Here is a 17879-nt window from a genome sequence, read left to right on the forward strand (position 1 = left end):
TGTGTGCGACCTCACCATGTAATAAACTCACAAACCCGCCTTGGGTCCAGTCAAACCTGTATTTAAAACCTTCACTCACCCTTGGGTATTTGTGGCTTCGAGCAGTAAGGCGTAAACAAAGGAATATGTGCAAAGCATTTAGAAGTACCAAAACAACTTAACAAGGAAGTAACACAACCCCAAAGTATTCCTGCACCAATTTATAAAACTAAATGTTATTTTTTAAATTACTTTTCAGATCCCCAAAATCAAAAAAATCCACCTGAGGGTTCTGGAGATATAAACTGTTAAGCAAACTGTAGATCATTGCTTTTCACTCAAATTACAATCAAGCATTGGCAACTACCATGTTAGGGGCACTTAAAGTGCTTATCTAAAGTTGTGTTTGGTTACTCAGACCCTCTCTTGGTGATCAACTCCAAGCAGGGAGCACATCATAGGGGCCAAAAACACTTGGCAGGACATTTACCTAGCAGTCAAAGCAGTCTCCAGTCTACCTCCAGCCTCTGTGGGCTAACGGCCACAGACATCAATGGAGTGGTCCTGATGTCACGGATACAGGATGCTGTGTATGCTGAAGGATGCTCTGTATGCTGAAGGATGCTGTGTATGCTGATATGTTTAGCGATTACCTTTTTGAGGCCACCACTTGGTCCACAAACATGGTAGTGTGAGTATGGCCAAAGTGGTCAATGTTCCTCACAGTCCGGGTGAAGTACAGCCAAAAACAGTTGCCACTGGTCTACCAGCGGTTCACTTTAACTGAGGCTAGTGTCCATCTTAGGCAAACAAACTGCTCTCCAACTACTCTTTTGTGTCCAGCAGACTTGGATGCACCTTTTGAGTGTTGAGACTAAGGGCCTCATTTTTATTTTGGTTGACAAGTTACTCTGTTACAACAGTGAGGGATATCCTGTCCGCTGAAATATAAATCCCATAGGAAATAATCAAATTTATATTTCAGCGGACCAGATATCTGTCACCATTGTGACAGAGTAACTTGTCTACTAAAATATAAATCAGGCCCTAAGTCCCCAGGCTGCACTTCACCTGTCAGTGACGATCAAGCGATTGTGGCTACCAACATGCCAAAGCAGGCTTCTTCAGCTTTTGTCTCCTCAGAGCTGAACAGAAAGTCAACCAACTGACTCTTGGAGTTCACCTCTTCTGTCTGGGGCTCCAGGATGACTTTCCGCAAGCAGGGCACCACAATCCTCTATGTGATAGCCCAAGGATCAATCAATCAATCAGAGAATTTGTAAAGCGCACTACTCACCTGTGAGGGTCTCAAGGCGCTGGGGGGTTGCTACTGCTCAAACAGCCATGTCTTGAGTTGTCTCCTGAAGGTAAGGAGATCCTTGGTCTGATGCAGGTGGGTGGGAAGAGTGTTCCATGTGTTGGTGGCAAGGTGTGAGAACGATCTGCCACAGGTGGTTGTTCTGCGGATGCGTGGGACGGTGGTGAGGGCAAGGTCGGCGGAGCGAAGCTGTCGGGTTGGGGTGTAGAAGGAGAGGCGCCTGTTGAGGTATTCTGGTCCATTGTTGTGCAGTGCCTTGTGAGCATGGATGAGGAGTTTGAAGGTGATTCTCTTGTTGACGCGGAGCCAATGTAGGTCTCTCAGGTGGGCTGTGAAGGATCAATAGGTGAATTCCAGTCTCTGGTGTAGCTTCTCTTTTCTGGGTCCAAGGGACAGCAGGGCAGTAGTCCTTCAGTCCTCTCGCCAGTGCAGAGAGTCTGAAGTCTAGGTGCCAGGGGTGCCACTTTTATGCCCAGTGGTGGCCCTCGGGATGCAGTAGCTACTAGCCAATGGGCTGCAAATCCCCCTCCAGCCGGATGACAGCTCCCTGTCAAGTGTGACACACAGCTGTCCCAGAATATAATATTCTGCCCACTTCCAACATGGTACAACCCTTATATTGGTATGTGGAGCTCCCTAGCCCATCCCAGAAGAGTGGCTTTTTAGGGGCTTCACTCCCCTTGAAAAAAATGGTTTGGCAACGGCTTTTCCCTCTCTGCCCAACATGTCAGCCTGTCTGTGAAAACAAAAGAGCAGCTCCTACTCTGTGTGATCAGTATCTGTCCTTCAAAGATGACTTTCGCTTTCAACCTTGCCATTATGGCTCACACCCTATTTGGCCTTCCTGCAAAGGAGAGGTGACTCCTCTTACAATAGTAGGCCCTTTGTGTTTCTTCCTGGGAGACGTTCACACATCTCCCCGGGAGGCCAGAAGACTGTCTTGTGTCCAGCAACCATGAATGATCAGTGGAAAACTTGTGGATGTATTTAAAAGTTACTAGGCGTGGCCCGTCCTTTAGGGCGGAGGGGCCACGCCCCCCCACCACCTTTTGCCCCTCATGAAGAGTGTCTGTTAGGCTGAACAAAGGTCAGCCTGACAGACACTCTTCATTTTCAGCTCAGACAGCCAGGAGTGAGACATGCGCGATTTGCGCAGACTCCTGGGTGCCTGAGCTGAACTTTGCTGGGCTGAGGAGGTCACAGCACCTATGGGCGTGACCTCCTCAGCTCAGCAAAGATACCTCTAGGCCCTCCCCTGGGTGACGAGGAAAGCGTCACCAATTGACACTCTCCCTGGGCGCTTCAGTTTAAGCCCTGAAGCGCCCAGGGCGAGTGTCAATCAGTGACACTTCGTCACAGAGTGGGGTGGGGTCAGCAGTCTCACTGACCCTGTCCCACTCTGTGACGAGGCTGGGACTGCTGCCTTCCCTCATTGGCTGACCCAGGCAGCAGTCCCAACCCTCCTGGGACCTCGAGGCTGGAGGTAAGTGTGTGTGTGTGATGTTTTAAAATTAATGTTTGGTGCGTGCGTGCATGTTTGAATGTTATGAGTGTTGTTAATGGATGTTTGTGCGTGTGTGTGTGATGTTTTAAAATGAATGTTTGGTGCGTGCGTGCATGTTTGAATGTTATGAGTGTTGTTAATGGATGTGCGTGCGTGTGTGTGAACTTTTAAAATTAATGTTTAATGCGTGCGTGGATGTTTGAATGTTATGAGTGTTGTTAATGGATGTGCGTGCGTGCGTGTGTGTGTGAAAGAATGAGTGTGTGTGTGTATGCTTCCCACCCGCCCCCCTCCCTCCTAAAGCTGCCGGCCGCCACTGAAGTGTAGTGCATGTATTTATCACTAGCAGCATGCTTGGGTACAGGGGTGGCTCCTATCGGGGCAAAGCGGCAGGGCGGGGGCACAAAACAAAGACAACAACATTACAAATATATATATATTTTTTAAATGTTATTGACCCACGCATCACCACCACCACACTGCTCTTCTGGCTCCACTCACTGTGGCCAATCCTAATGCTGCTCTCATCCTGCTGGCAGCATGAGAGCAGTGTCAGGATTGGCCCCAGTGCCCTGCCTTTGCGCTCCCAGGCAGACTGCTAGCCTGTGTCTGCTCTCCAACCCGACAACACAGTGCCGGGTTGGAGACAGTTCAGTGCGCATGTGTGTTTCGCCGTCCTGAGATGGCCAGCCAAACAGACATGTGCACTGAGAGGAGTGCACACCAAACCCCTTCCGTCCCTGTCATCCCTCATGGCCCCTCTCCTTGAATAATAAAAACGATAATAAACATTGTTTATTATCATTTTTATTTTTCAGTTTGCAGCTGCTGCTGCTGGCAGCGAGTGGTTGGGGGAGTGGGGTTACGCTTCTCTACTATAGCGGAGGAGCCACCTTTGCTTGGGTAATGGAAAGCACACTAACATGCTGCTAGTGATACATAAGTGCACTATAATTGTGAAGACAAAGCACTGGGTAATGGAAATCACACTAGCATGTTGCTAGTGATAAATACTTGCACTATAACTGTGAAGACAAAGCACTGGGTAGTGGAAACCACACAAGAATGCCGTTAGTGATAAATAAGTGCACTATAGTTGTGAAGGCAAAGCACTGGGTAATGGAAAACACAAATATGTGCACTATAATTGCACTGGGTAATGAAAAGCACACTAACATGCTACTAGTGATAAATATGTGCACTATTATTGTGAAGGCAAAGCAATGGGTAATGGAAACCACACAAGAATGCTGCTAGGGCTAATTGTGTGGACCATAAATGTGACCACCAGAGCATACTTGGACCGCTATAAACATGTTCACCAGGGTGTGCTGGTTACTGGTGAATCTGTGCATTAGGAATATGATCACCATAGCATACTGGGCTTCATGAATGCGTGCACTATTAATGTGACCATCAGCGCGTGACATGCATGGGTGAATGTGTGCATTAAAAGCTGGAGCACCAGAGCGCGCTCCATAGTGTGAATATGTGCATGATACTTGTAAGTATCTTAGCACACTGGTTATTTGATGAATGTGCTAACAATAAATGGAAGCACAAACATGCTTGGTAAAAGTTTTTTATTTTTTAAAAACTTTATTTATGGATATAGAATAACACCACATAAACTGCACTGTTCATAGGATATATCACAGCATCTCAGCTTTACATTTCAGAACAGTAATCATAAGTTTGCATCAACTCTTTGGGAGAGTCACCAGAGATACAGGAGTACAACCGATACAGAAAAGGGTAAATTGAATTGACCAATATGGCTGCAAGAACGATTGCTGGTACACAAACGATACCAGGGCTGCGGACCAATATAGCTCATGCACCAAATGCGCAACAGTGTGGAGCACTTTACTGCAAAACCAGCGCGCAAGATTTCCACCAAGTTCCCACATTACATCCAAATCAGGGGGAAAGCTACAGACATGAGCTAGACCGACCCCACCAACAGAACATACCTTGGGGGGGGGGGGCGCTAAGTATCACAACAGCTCCGCACTCCACAGACAAAGTCTAGCAGCCATGCAGAAGGAGAAATGAACATCCATTCTTCAATGACAATTCCACGGCGGGAGGAGGGGGAGGGCGGGAGCGGACAGCGTGGGGTATCCCACTCACCCAATTATCACAAAACATTCAAGCAGTCTACAGAAACGTTGCCAGGCATGAATGATATCATCCCATCTCAGCAAGTAGCAGCCCCATCTGAGGAGTCCCCAGTAATCTCCATAGGGATCCCCAATAGGGTATCAATCATACCCCTCCATCTCTCCAGGTCACGCTCTGCGTGCTTATCCATACGTACTTTACGAAGTCGACACTCCTCTGCAGTCGCCCACTCAACAAGATATACCAACCAAGTATCATGCAGCGGAGGGGATGGGCTCGCCCAATGTATCGCAATACGCCGCTTGGCGAGTATGAGTCCCAGCTGCGCAAATCTGTAATTCATTTTACGACCTTTTTTGGGGCGAGGAATTAAACCAAGTAGGCAGTGTTTCCTAGTTGCCTCTATGTTAATCGCTGACGCTTCTCTAAGTGTCCTCACTATTTGAAGCCAAAAGGGTTGAATCACACTACATACCCATGTCATGTGGTCAAAATTAGCCGAGGCCACTCCACAGCGAGCACATCTGTTTGGGCACGTTGGAAATATTCTATGGAGGCGGTGTGGTGTCAGGTAAGCCCGCTGAATGTAACGAAAAAGTGTCAGTTTAAATCTTGCATTACTATTGGCATCCTGCACCAAGGAACAAGTTCTAGACCATTCACTATCTGTAAGAGGACCATCCAGATCAGCATCCCAACTGTCTCTAGCCCCTGTAAGGCTTATCTGTCTGTCTTGTTTGAGAGCCCTGTAGAGCCGGTAAATGAGGCCCCAGACACAACCTGGGTCAACGAGAGTCGCCGCAAGGCAGGATTCGATCGGTTCAGTAGGAAAAGAGGTCCAAATCTCATGTGCTGTCTGCGAGAGGATAGCGTATTGCAGAAACTGAACTTGGTCAATTCCAAAAAGGGATTGCGCTTCATGCCAAGTAATAAACATGTTATTTTGGTAAAAATCACCAGCGATATTACAACCGCTGTCTCGCCACTTCCCGAAGTCTAGTGTTGCTGCAGCACTGGAAAAGGGGCGTAGCCACCACAGCCGAAGCAAGCGCGCATATGGCGCTTTACGCAACACCTTCACAACGACCTGCTCCCAGATCCGCAACACCTGTGCAACCAGGAAAGGAATCCCCCGTGGCAACCGAGATCCCCTCATCAGCAAGTACGGTAAGTGTGACAGACAAACAGAGCCATCCAACAGTTCTTTCTCCCAGTTAGAGCCGTCGTCGCACCACATGGCAGCATATTGCAGCCAGCGTGCCGCATAGTATAAATACAAATCGGGCAGACCCAGTCCTCTGTCAACCAGATCCAGCTTCAGCACCTCCAAGCGAACTCTAGGCCGCTTACCCGCCCAAACTAGGACAGAAGCAACTTATCGAGTTGACGAAAAAGAGGCGATGGCATTACACAGAACGAGTTCTGCAGCATGTAAAGGCCTCTCGGGAGGAGAATCATCTTGCAGAGTGCAACTCTGCCCATAACTGACAGTGTGAGGGAGGTCCAAAATTGGACAGAGGCTCGGAGGCCATCTATCACTTGGCCTATATTCAAGTCATATTGCAGTTGGGGAGAGTGTGTCACTCGCATGCCCAGATACTGAAACAACTCCGTCTCCCACTCCAAATCCATCCGCGGTAACTCCGAAGTAGCCACCGCAGAAAGCCCCGCCATAGGGAACAACACCGTCTTCCGTCGGTTTATTTGGAGTCCCGATACCCTACCAAAATCGTCCATCAACATCAATAAGAGAGGGACTGTGCTCTCCGGATCCGTAACATACACTAGGGCATCATCAGCATACCGCGATATGGTGTGTGTCGTTTCCCCAACCTGTATGCCCCAATTCTGTAAGCGTATTCGTAGTTGTATAGCTAGGGGTTCCATGGCTAGAGAAAACATTAGCAAGGATAGGGGGCAGCCCTGTCGAATGCCTTGCTGTATGTCGAACATCTCAGAAACAAGCGCCCCAGTGCGGACCCGGGCCCGCGGAGACGAGTAGAGCAGATGAACCTATGACAAAAAGTAAGGACCCAAGCCCATCCTATCCAGGATGGCCCATAAGTAATCCCAGGAGAGGGTGTCAAACGCCTTTTCTATGTCCAAGGCAACCAATGCGGCGCGGTCAGGGAGCCCACGCGTCTCATGAATAACATGTGATAAACTCCGCAGTGACAATGGGGTCTCTATTCCAGGAATGAACCCACACTGATCTTTCCCTACCAGCGAGGTCACCAACCGGCTTATTCACATTGCAAGGACCTTAGCGAGGAGCTTCACATCTACATTTAACATCAACAGCAGTTTCTAGGAGCACGGGTCAGCTGGATCTCTTCCAGCTGTAGTGAATCCTAGTTTGTTTTAACGGGATAACAGGAGTTAGCTTAGCCGTAGGCTTGTAAACTTGTGCCCCGTCACCTAGTGACTTTTAACCTACTTAGCTTGCTCTGTCTTAGTCCATTTAATTATTTATTTCCTTTAAAATGGCGGCCTTGTTTATAGTTAGGCCACTTGTTATGAGTTTTATTAGCAGTGTCACTGCGCCAAGGTGTCAAGATCAAGCACGAAAGACAAACAAACAGTATGTGTTCACACTTAGGAATTTTCCCTCTCTATACTTTCAAGGGATTGTTGATATTAATTGCCGTCCCAAGCATGCCTGCTATCTATTGTTTTGGAATACACCTACGTCAGGGGACCTTGTAGATCTGTATAAATACATCACACTTCAGACAGATAATCAGAGGGATTCCGACCAGAGGGCATCACCACCATCGCTGATACCGATGCTGCAGTCGTCTTGACGTTGACCCTGTCCTCGTGTCCCTACGGAGTCTGAGATAGAGACCTCATTCCAAGGTAACGAGGGTTGGGGGCTCCTCTCATGGACATGGCTTTGGCAGATTAGGTTTAGCAAACCAAGCTCTCCTTTAGGTAGGAGGTTAGGCCTATTCTCATTAGGGTATTAGGGCATATTCCATCTCGTACATATATATATATATTTCTATCATATATTGCAAAAATGGTGGGGGTCTTTATAACCATGACTCTCTTCTTCACAATTCTGTTGCTTGGTATATTCATTATTCTAATCATTGCAGTTCATGCAACTTATCGCAAATGGCAGTTATGTTAAATAAAAACTATCATAACTTCACTGCATCTGTGTTATGCCTTTGTTTGTATGAGACATAACACATCTGTGAGAAAAGGGTAATTTCCGTTTAACCACGACAACCCTGAGATATCTGACTTTGAGTCCATGCGTAAGCGACTGCTACAAATCACCTTTTACTATTGTGTTTCTGGTGAGGTACTGCTAGTGAGCCGGTAAGGTTTGGACAACAGTTATAACTAGTTTTAGGAAGAGACTTAGGGGGTGATTCTAACCCTGGCGGGCGGCGGAGGCCGCCCGCCAGAGTTCCCCCCTCCAGAATACCGCACCGCGGTCAGAAGACCGCTGCGGTTATTCTGGGTTTCCCACTGGGCTGGCGGGCGACCGCCAAAAGGCCGCCCGCCAGCCCAGTGGGAAACACCCTTCCCACGAGGAAGCCGGCTCCGAATGGAGCCGGCGGAGTGGGAAGGTGCGACGGGTGCAGTTGCACCCGTCGCGAATTTCAGCGGCTGCAAAGCAGACACTGAAATTCTTTGTGGGGCCCTCTTACGGGGGCCCCTGCAGTGCCCATGCCATTGGCATGGGCACTGCAGGGGCCCCCAGGGGCCCCACGACACCCCATACCGCCATCCTGTTCCTGGCGGGCGAACCGCCAGGAACATGATGGCGGTATGGGGTGTCTGAATCCCCATGGCGGCGCAGCAAGCTGCGCCGCCATGGAGGATTCATGTGGGCAGCGGACCGCGGCCAAACCGCCGCGGTCAGAATGCCCTGCGGGGCACCGCCAGCTTGTTGGCGGTGCTCCCGCCGACCCTGGCCCCAGCGGTCCTTGACCGCCGGGGTCAGAATGACCCCCTTAGTCACCTACAAACGAAAGTACTGTCATCCTGAGACCAGCAGTCTTGCTCAGAGCAAAGAGTCCAAACTACAACATGGTGCCACCAACGATGGTGTTTAGGCACTAATTTACGGATACCCTGACTATCACTGTCTCACAGACAACAGGTACCCTAAGTACCATTATACGGAGACGTCCGTGGTCTTTGGGAGAATCCCCCTCAGCTGAACAGGTAACACCTAATTAAGCTGTAGGTTGTTCGAGCTCGAACTCATAAAAAGGAAAAACTTCCCTTATTTTTGATGTTCCGTTTCTCTACACAACTATGGCTAATACCATAGATATTCCTGCAAATGCTAGACATGCACTTACACAACATTTATTAGCTCATGGCCTTACAGAAGAGGGCGGGGATGTTACGCTGATAATAGAGGCAACTGAAGCATATCAAACAGAAACATTTTACTGTTGGGTCACCTTTCCTGAGGCTGACCAAAGAATGCACACATTTCACACATATGAAATTGCGAATGTACCTGTTCGGTACGAAGCATACCAGTATCATGAAATATCGCTCACATATCAAGAGCATCAGAACTGGTTTGAAGGCGCCCTCCCACATGTAATACGAAGAGTGAGGCTAGGTCCTTTAAGTAATGAGGGCCCTACATGGCCTATGTTTGCCACATATACACCTCACCCAGGCATACAGAATATGCCGATCACAGATTTACGGGTACTGTATAATGAATTAGTGGCATTATATAGACGATTGGTTCAGTACGTAATGCGAACATTGAACACTACACCAGCGCGTCCAGCACCGCCAGTAGCTGGTGGTTATCAATTGGCTACTGGGATTAATCCACAAACAGTGCATACAATGATGGGTAAAGTGCCCACGGAACGGGAAAAAATACCGTTCTGGATTGCCCAGAAAACAAATCAGCTGGAAGCTGTGTTCCCCCATACAGGGCCACAGGAAAAACATAGACTGCTCACTATGTGCTTGCCGTTTGGGATGGTTCCCTCAGTGGATGAATGTGCCACATGGGGTACAGTCTTCGCTGCCGTTTATACTACCACACATGGTACCCCTACACTGGCCAATTTACCGGAAGTGTTAAAACAAATACAAAATGAGCATGGGGCTGCACCGGCCCTGGATCTAGGGATGAAATTGATGCGTAACTTTTACGCCGTCTCCTTGATCATACTAAGTAATATTAAAGGGGAAGCTGTGGCACTGGCAATACGCCAGCGTCTCCGGGAAACTCCAAATATGGAACAAGAGAGACAGCTGCCGAAAATAATTTCCGATACCTATACTAGTATAGGACGGGATAGTTTGGGAACCAAACCTAAGAAATTGGAATTACCAAGTGCCACCCATAAGGAAGGTACAAAGCAGGCACAAGAGGGCTCTAAAAAGCGCTGGGATAAACAAAAAGATTTCAAAGACAGGAGAAATAAAAGAGCTGATTCTCCACATCCGGAGTACTCCGAAAGGAGGTATAATCTCAGAAATAGGGATAACATTAAAACTCCAGACAGATATACTGATTCACGTCCTTCTCGTTCCTTTCAGGACGCACTGGATAAACGTAGCGAGAGAGGGGGCCGTCAAGATCGACGTCCGGAATACGTGAAAGAAAAAAAAGACTCGCCACAGTCTGCCATTAAAAAAGAAGAAAAGACTCCTCAGCAAAAGCCACAATTTAAAAAGGAGAAAGTGGCAGCACTGACAGTTAAAAATGCCTGTAGTATTGAGAACACTGTTGAGGAACAAGAAGTGGGGCGTGACTCTGTTGGACAGCGCGGCAGAGGTCACGATATGTCGCCAGAGTCTGAAAGATCATCTGGATGCGACAGCAACTAGCGATTACATCGCGGTTGAGACAGCGGGTGGCCGCGTTCTCCCACCCGATCGGGTTTATGATTTAACAATTCAGATAGAGGGAGACGTGGAACGCATTATTAGTGTGATATTTTGGGATGAACTTACTAGTGATATCCTGTTGGCCGAGAGAGACTGGCCACCTGAACATGTCCGCAAGCTCCCACATGGGGAAGATGTCATTTTGCCTTCTTTTTCCGATCTTGTTCCAGAGGCAGACAAAAAAGCCTATGCTGCTGAATGGGCTTTAGCGCAGGCACCTGCACTATACCGTAATCATGTAGGGTGGGACAAGGACTCTCCTTGTCATGTTATTACCGTTAGGTCTACACCCGCAACCACAATACCCTGTTAAGCATGAAGCAAAAGCTCCAGTGACGGAGATACTGTCACAACTTGAGTACCAGGGAGTGATTGAGCCCTGTACATCGGCGATGAATAATCCATTATTTCCCGTTGGAAAACCAGATCATTCATATAGAATAGTGGTTGATTATAGACACTTAAATAGTCATACACGCATATATGCTATACAAAATTCCCACAGCACAGCACTGATAAACAATATAGTGCGTAAAAAATATAAAACTACATTGGATATATCTAATGGGTTTTTCTGCCAGAATTTAGCACATGAAAGCAGGGACCTAAGTGGATTTTCATTTGGCTCTCAGAAACGCTTTTGTCGTTTACCCCAAGGCTATAAAAATAGCCCAGGACTGTTTTCAGCCCGTGTGACATCAATTTTGCACGAGCTTGATTCCGATGCATTGTCCTATGTGGATGATATCTATCTCACTGACGACGCCCTCGACATTCATCTTGCGAGGGTCGATCGGATCATTTTGGGATTTGCAGACTTCGGTTATAAATTTAATTTTAAGAAAAGCAAGATAGCCTTTCTTAGTGTATTGTTCCTGGGATATGAGCTATCAAACGAGGGGAAGAGCCTGGCCCGCACTTCCTAGAAAAGTGTGCTCAGCTCCAGCCTCCGAACACACTTAAGAAATTACAGTCATTACTGGGTTTCTTTAATTTTGGCAGAACATATATTACAGATTATGCAGAACGCATCAAACCACTTTATGACTTAATTCAGCCCAACTTTTCTAGCAGACGATGGACGATTGAACACACACACATCCTTAGGGACATACAACGGGACATGCTAGAAGCTAGACACTTATACACACGTGACAATAAAACAAGTTTGGTCATCAGAATAATTGCTGGTGCCCTTGGGTTTACCTATGTCACCTTTAATGAGGGTGACACAGTGCCGATAGCATACAAATCACACTTATACTCCAATGCTGAAAAACGTTTTGCACCTACAGAAAAGATTCTGACAGCAGTTCAGATGGCCGTCATAAAGGAGAGGCCACTTGCCCAGGGGAAACGCATTATTGTTGTCTCCCCGGTGCCGGCCTTAGAGGCTGTCACTAAAGCGAGCGTTCCAAACGCTTAGGCATTACATCCACGCTGGATTCAATGGGCAACGTCTCTGACCGCCACTGATGTTGATTATGTGTTTGACCCAAGACTTCAGACACAAGAGTTTCTCCAGTATGAACAGGAGTACCCCGCTCCTCTTCATATCTTGCCAATAGACAGTTATAATACCATCATTTATATTGACGGGTCGGCACAACCGGCTGTAGGTACTAAACATCAATACTTGCGCAGCCGTGTGCGGGATAATGGAAGACGGAGTTTTCCATCCTCACAATACCTACACGCAGACCTTAGGGGACTGCACAGCCCAGTTGGCCGAGCTTAAGGCTCTTCTTCTAGCGCTCGAACATACTGAGCCAGGAATCCCTGACTTTGATCGTCTGTGATTCATATTACTGCGTCCAGTCATACAATGATTATCTCAATCATTGGAAACTGAACGGGTTTAGAGATTCTAAAGGGAACACCATTAAACACAAAATGTTGTGGGGAAGGGTGGCTGATCTTAAGGATAAGCTACCATGTGTCCATGTAGTTCATACATTAGGACACCAACGTGTAGGAATACACATTGGCGGCAATACATTGGCTGATGAAGCAGCCAAAGCATCAGTAGCTACGGCTTCTGTGGCTGCAGTGACTCGTTCTCGGACGAGGTTGGATAGTTAAATACTGATTGCCGTTAAATCTTCGGCTGCAGGCAAGACCCTTCCAAAAGGATACCCTACGAACTATACGTACCATATCAGTGCACAGAATGTTGCTTATGCAACGATTCCTGGGGTAGGTGATCGAGTAATCCCCAATGAGGACCAAAGATTAGAGCTGATTACAGCCGCACACGAGGGTGTCGCTTCTGCACATGCTGGTATACAGGCCACTATAACAATTCTACAAAAACGATACTGGTGGCCTGGTCTATGCAGACGGACTAAACAGTATGTCCTTTGCTGTGACATTTGTCAGCAGATTAAGGGCTCAAATATCAAACGCCCTCCGCAGACATCCCTCTTAGTGTCAGACAAGCCACTCCAATGTGTGTACCTGGACCATTGTGGTCCCTTACAGCCTGATGGTGCATACAAATACATTTTAGTGGCTGTGGATTCCTTTTCTAGATTTCTGTGGGTATGGCCACAGCGGTCGGCTGACGTCCGGACTGTTATAAAAGATTTGCTGATCTTTATCGGTACATATGCGGTTGCAGCATTCCATTCGGACCAGGGCCCTGCATTTGCCTCTAAAGCTTTCAGGGACACCATGAGAACGATGGGTGTTGAACTCCATTACTCCTCACCATACCATCCCGAGGGAAATTCGGTCGTGGAGAGGCGGAATCGTGATCTAAAGCAGTCCTTAACAGCTCGAGTATTAGGTTCAGGCCGCAGTTGGTTACATCACCTATATGGGGTCCAGAGAGCACTGAATAATCTGCCAAGGCGGTCCTTGGGGGGAAAGTCTCCATATGAGGTTCTCTTTGGGATACCTATGTATGTCCCTGATCTTGATGCCCCTGGTATGGTGGCAGCAGAAACACCATTTGACATAAAAGAACGTCTCACTGTTTTACAGGAGCTTCAACAATTTTGTGATGATAAATCATCTGCAAGTACTGCCACCTTAGGAATAAGGGAATTGGCAAAAACTTAGACTGGCTGGATTCCTAACGTTGGGGATCTGGTTTGTGAGAAGATCGCTGTGAAAAAAAGAGTTCAGTCCATCATACAGAGCACCTGTACCGGTCTTGGGAATAAAAGGAACCAGGACTGTCATCCTTCCACCATTGTCTGGTTCTAAATCGAACAGATTCACCTCCATTGATGACATCAAATTACACCATGAGGCCGATTCTTCACAGTAGACCAGGAGGTCCCTTGGGTAGTTCCCGATCCCCTCTCATTACCCAACAGGACATCCATCTACATAGTAGGTTGAACATCACTACTACTGACTATGCAACTATGTCAACTGCTGTTCCAGACACTTCCTCGACCATGGGGAGGGCAGAAAATGAACTTTTGTTGGTTCCAGTAACAACTTCGGTGACCACCCCGCTTCAGGATTTGGCTGTATTTTACACGAACAGTTCAACGACTAATGACGTTGTCTATCAAGATCCTCCACGAACAGTGGATCAGAATTCAGCAGGTCCTGTGTTTGCAGAGACTTCCTCTGGCTATTTCATTGACATTGATGACTTTTCTTCGGATTCATCCTCAACAGTGACTGACAAACTTTCGATAAGTAGTAAGCTGTATCGATGGCTTAAGAAGAACTATTTGATTTACCCATGGAACTATCTATGGTTCTGTTTGACATTTATTGCATTATTTTTATGGATTGGTTTCGTGACTGTTTTCTTTTTACTGATTAATGGTCACTATATTGCTGATCGCTCCTCTGTGGAGCCAGTTGATGAAATTTTAACACCACATCATTCTTCACATAAGGTCCGACGTGATTTGTCCCCTGTCAATATTATAGCTATACCAATTTCTGATGGGATTGTGTGGGACAGAGTTGCATTCGATATATATGGGCCTACTGAGATTATTCAGATACCATACGTGTTCAAAATTTCATGTCTGATGTTATTACACCTAATGTTGTCTCTGATGATTGGAATGTCCAAACAGTTGATTCCATGCTAACTGAAATGAAGGACTATTCCACTTTTGGAATGAATTATGGGGAAATGTTCTGCTGTAACAACTGGGGACATCGCTACCTACACCGTGCAACTAGATATAGGCCTCTCTTGAACTACACACAATGGGAACATTGTTCAACACCACAGGTGGGGAGTCCAAAGTATTACAGCGACAAATTTACATACTTTTCTGGGCATGATACAAAGAAAGCAGAATCGTATTATTTTAAAATACCTCCAGCACAAATTAGAAAACTTTTGCTAACAGATACAAAACTGATTTATTCAGATCCCTTCGTTTCCCGGCTCTCGATTGAGGGTTACGAATATTGGAAAAACACTATTGATTTGAAAAGTGTATGGGGGACACAAGATTGGCAGATACAGGGTAGGGAGGCTTTGTTACGAGCATGCCTGATTCCTGTGCAAATGATTTTCTTAAATGACACTATTGAGCAGACATCATGTCTAGGGTTAGCAAAAATTAAAGATCTAAACATGCCCAGTATCCCTACTCTGACAAAATTTAGAGATTGGCAACACTTTCTTAATGTCTCAGAAGACAGGCTAGATGCAATGGTTAAGGCTGGTGCCTATAATTCTTCACTTTCCCGTCCCGGCGGATGGTTTGTATGGCCCACCGACACTGATGAGTGTCAAAAGCGTTTCTTGAACTCTTCAGGGTTTTTTTCCATTCACAGGCCTGACCCTCGCTTTATATCAGGTCAACATACAGGTATAATTACAACATACAGTGTGGGTAAGCTGTGCCAGCAATGGGTGCAGACCAACACGTTAACAGCGGTTAAGCAACACCTGAACACTCTTTCTGATAGTATAGACTTACAGGATTTTCTGTTAGGTCCTAGGAAACAACGCTCAAAACGGTTTTTGTATGCTATGTACAATGAAATTTGGAAACTTTCCCAGATTGAGGCTGCTGCACATTTAAGGCAACTAGATAAGGAGAATTTGGAAAAAAACATTAGCTGTTGTCGACAATGGCATGAATACGCTGTCCAACTGGATTTATTCACTATCGAATATAGTGTTGTCTGCTATTGATATCACTCAGACTGACTTGTCCCGGTTATATCATGGGCAGACACAGCTACGTTCCATCATGCAGCTGGGTTGGACATTACAGACACTGAAAAGTGGCCACATTCCATGGAAGTACATTAATGGGAGTGAACTATTCACTGCTTTTAATTTTTCCAGGGAACAAGAGACAATGGCTAAAAGGGAGGCTCGTTTCACCCTGCTCAAAGTAGAAAAATTAGATAAGTTGCCCTTCACGGTAGCAGGGAGTCCTTCAACTATCTGGCTCTTGCACGGAATTATTAATTTACCGATTTCGACCTTTCGTTTCTCGAGCTGCCTGAAACATCTTGCAGTGGGACGATATGAGCAGCTAGGAGATAGCTTTATTAAGGAAGAGTGGGAGTTGCCCTTTGACTATAAATGTCTGAACGGTGAACAGGAGGTCTTTCTTAGCGGAAGTGAATGTGAGACTGCTATTCGTCATTCTATGATATGCAAACAGGTGTCTCTTCACGGTCTTTGCAATGCGGGGGTCGCGAATTTGGCCTGTTTTCTGAAGGGTACTCCTGTACCCTTGATTCGTCCAGTGTTTCATGTACTTTCCAATGGAAGTTATGTTGTACTGAACAATGAAAGCTGTTGCGGCTTGCGACCTGGAATTGCCTACGCAATCTCAGTCACGAAGGTCATTACGTGTTGTGGACATGTTTCGTTTCCCCCCACACGAGAGATAAAAGTATCTGAAATGTGGCCCCACATTGATACTATTAATGTGAACTATGACAAGTTGAGTAGACTAAAGGCGCTATTGTTTCAGAAACAGGTCGCCTTGACATCCGCAAAAGAGACGTATGCTCTCCAGATTGCGAGATCATCAGCTGAGATACAATCCTTTTTAAATACCGATTTCCCCAAACACTTTGGAGAGCTGGTATCCAGAATATTCAATGCTTCAAGCACGACTGGGATTGTTAATTTCTTTAAGGCTGTCGGGTCTTGTTTCGTGTCCATCTTCCAGACTGTCGTCGGAGTCATCCCATCAGCCATCCATTCTCTCTTTTCCAGTGTGTTTGGTGGCTTTCCAATTATTTTGGCTTTAATTGGCGGACTACTACTGCTATTTCTTCTGATTCGCGGTGGTTGTTTCTTTCCAGCAACACAGAGCAATGGAGCCACTCCCGCCGACCCCACTGTGCCGTGAACGCATGGTTCGGATCTTCGGTACACCTTTGCTGGTGGAACTGGAGTTTGACTGGTCGTTGTCATTCCGGCCTCTACTCTGGTGTGTACAACCGGTCTTCCGCTGCATATGGTGTCTCTTTGAACATCTGCCTATGGTCTGTCTTGCTGTTGCACCGACATCTCCTGTGGACCGCGAACTGCTGATGTCCCCGATGAGGGTTCATTCACGGTCATGCCCCTGGAGACTGAGGTTGCTCCGCGAGGCCACCTATGAGCCTTCCGTTATATGATCTAACATGGATGAGGACACTGCAGCGAGTATCGATGCACCGGTGAATGTGGCTCACTTCTTCTCTGTGGATCCGTTTGTCCGTCCAGCAATAGATTTCACTTCAGAAGATGTTGACTGATTTTTGAGATCATTGACTGATGACTTTGATGACATTCTTCAAGATCCTGCGTATAACACATAATTTGACGAATTTGCCTACCATTTCCCGATTCCAAAATATGCAATTATACTAAACGTTTGCTGTACTTGTCATGGTTGATATTAACGTCTCTGTATGTATACTTAGACAAATTTGTTTTACTATATTTTTAACACACAGCGGTTGTTTTATTATCAGCATCATTTATTAGCTTGTTTTTGGCTTTTTAGTTCAGAGGTAGCTTTTTTAGCGTTTGGGTTCCTGTACCTTCATCATACCTGTTACGGCAATGGGGAGGGTGTAGTGAATCCTAGTTTGTTTTAACGGGATAACAGGAGTTAG

The 17879-nt window shown here is 46.6% G+C and overlaps 1 protein-coding gene across 1 annotated transcript in view; it reads right to left on the bottom strand.

The window, feature by feature from the left end:
* Nucleotides 1-17879, bottom strand: part of LOC138286983 (pneumococcal serine-rich repeat protein-like) — a 159102-nt gene that overhangs the window by 13315 nt on the left and 127908 nt on the right. The gene's annotated exons all lie outside the window — the stretch shown is intronic.

This window comes from Pleurodeles waltl, chromosome 4_1, assembly GCF_031143425.1.
Source record: "Pleurodeles waltl isolate 20211129_DDA chromosome 4_1, aPleWal1.hap1.20221129, whole genome shotgun sequence".
NCBI classification, from domain to species: domain Eukaryota; kingdom Metazoa; phylum Chordata; class Amphibia; order Caudata; family Salamandridae; genus Pleurodeles; species Pleurodeles waltl.